The sequence below is a fragment of the Penaeus monodon genome, chromosome 42 (genome assembly GCF_015228065.2).
Source record: "Penaeus monodon isolate SGIC_2016 chromosome 42, NSTDA_Pmon_1, whole genome shotgun sequence".
Taxonomy (NCBI): Eukaryota; Metazoa; Arthropoda; class Malacostraca; order Decapoda; family Penaeidae; genus Penaeus; species Penaeus monodon.
The window spans coordinates 7950161-7952998 of record NC_051427.1 but is presented as its reverse complement, the minus strand read 5'-3'; positions in this window follow the sequence as shown (position 1 = coordinate 7952998).

The following is a 2838-nucleotide window of genomic DNA, read 5'->3' as shown; positions in this document are numbered from 1 at the left end:
TAAATAATGTACATATAAATGCTCAATCGCTCCTATGTCATAAAAATGAAATAGAAATGATAGGCAGTGATAGATGTGTTGATATTTTATGCATTAGTGAAACGTGGCTCCTCTCAAGTGTAAGTGATTCTTTAGTGAATATATCTCCTTTTAATGTTTTTCGCCATGACCGTGACCGAGGAGTGTGTGTATAAGTTAGGAATGATTTTAAGGTAACTGAAATAGCTACAGGACTTAATAAAGTAGAAGGTGTTGAAGATATTTGGATTTCAATGCAACACAGTAAACTGCCTTCTATCATTGTTGGATGCCTCTACCGAGTTTCAAGAACATTTGTCAGCGGAATAAGTCCTACCGAGTTTCAAGAATATTTGTCTGCGGAATAAGTCCGTTTTTATACTAGGCAATTTTAATGATGATCTATTAGCACCAAATAATAGAATGGCTAAATTGATTAAGAATGTGAAATTAATACAGGTCATAGATAGACCAACAAGGATCACCTCTGCAACATTGATCTTTTGGTTACCAATAAACCAGAAATGATAAGTGATGTCGAAATATCTCCAAGCCCAGTGGCAGATCATGAGCTAATAGCTACTACTCTGAATATAAGCAAACCAAAAAGGCAACCAGTGGTTCATACCTTTCGCTGCCTTAAGAGGTACAGCCAAAACTACTTTTGTAATTTACCACAGGAAAAGGCTCCTACCCGTAACAAAATTCTACAAATTGATGACTTAAATGTAAAATGCTTCACTGAAAGGTTCCAGAAATGTATGGACAATTGTGCTGCAATTGTTACTAGGAGATAACGCGACCTTTGATAACGGTTGACATTAAAGCTGCGGCTCTCTCTGAGAAAATGTATTAAGGCAACTGATAAAATGTATCAAGGCATATAATCTCGATATGGATTTACGCGATGCGTACAAGGCAGAAAATAAACGCGTGAAATCTCTTACCGATAGAAGCAAAAAGCAATACTACAGAGAAAAAATCCAAATTGAAAGGAATAATATTAGCGTTACATGGAAAACCATCAGAAAGATGATTCCTGAAACGCAGCGTAGTTCTAAACAAACTGATGACAGTGAGAATCTAAATGAGAGGTTTTCAATCACTTCTTTGCAAATGCCGGTAGACTTGTTTTCTTAAAAATAATACAAAAAAGCGCAAGTAAGTCTGATGATGCTGATGTTGATGGTTTTGCCAATAGATCCCTGACCTTCAATGAAAACACTAATATTTTCAGACCTGTGAATTGTAATACAATTATTATAACTTTAAAAGGTTTAAAAGGGTCTAATTCATATGGTTCGGATGGGATTCCATTTTGCTTCATAAGAAATTCACAGCCGATAATTGTGTTCTACATTGTGATCATCATTAATACTAAAATTGCCACTAACGCCCTTCCTGACTTCAGGAAAATCCCTCATATCATTCCCTTGAATAAAGCTGGCGACATCGATGATCTTCATAACTATCGGCCTATATCTGTATTCCCACTATTTTCTAAGATTATAGAGAAAATTGTCGCCAATCAGCTGATTTCATTTCTGGAGTCTGCTGGCTGATAGTCAACATGGATTTAGACAAAAACTTGTCTGTAGAAACAGCTCTCCTCATTATTAGTTTATAAAACCTTGAATCAATACCTACCCGATTGGCTATTTGATATTTCTACCGTGAATGAAATAAGAGGAACCATCACAAGACAGAGTAATACTTTGTAACAAGAACATATACTGACTGGGACAAAAGTGTTAATGGTGAAACATGATTCCATCCCAGGTCAAGAATACAGGTTCCCTGCCTATTTTTAAAGATAGGTTGAAAAAATATCTTCTGCACAGACAAAGATAATTCTCAAGCTGATGTGATAATAACTGTGATATCAATAGCAAACTGTCTGAATTATCCAATATGTATATCATTATGTCTACAAAATTGACACTATTTTTTTCCTTGTGTTGCCTACTGTACTACTATATTATTTATTATGTACTATTGTATTGGTCTATGTACTGCTGAATTATGTCCTATTGTATCATTATATGTACTAGTGTATTATTGGATGTACTATTGTATTACTGGGTGTACTTTTGTATTATTTTTAAGTACTATTATAAATAATAGCCTATGTAAGTTGGAAATAAAGATTATTATTATTATTATTGTTATTATTATTATTCTCTCTCTCTCTCTCTCACTGTCCCCTCCTCTCTCTCTCTCTCTCTCTCTCTCTCTCCTCTTCTCTCCTCTCTCTCTCTCCCCTCTCTCTCTCTCTCTCTCTCTCTCCTCTCTCTCTCTCTCTGAAGTATCATGGCTATTAAACAGCTGCTTCGAGTTTCCAAACCAGCTGTTTATCAGTATGCGTCCGCTCAGAATTTAAATATAGGGTCATACACATGATCATGGGGTTGGCATAAAAAAACTACACCTGGTCATAGGGTGGGTAAAATCAAAAATATATATCGTTTAATATTACTACTTGTTTCAAACACAGTAGTAGTGAGTTAACGTTGATGGCGGTGGATAAGGAGGAAAAAAGAGGTGGTGGCGGCGACAGCGGAGGCAGAAGAGGACATAACACATTATCTACATATTTATCGGTATATGATAACTCATATTTTATACATATATTTAACACACATAAGTACACTAGACTTAGACACAAATAAACACGAGCATACAAACTTTATTTCTCTCTCTCTCTCTCTCTCTCTCTCTCTCTTTGTTTTTCTCTCACGCTCTCTCCTCCACTCTCTCTTTCTTTCTCTCCCTTTCTCTCATCTGAAAGGGAGTGATGGTAATAAAGCTATTAGAACGTCC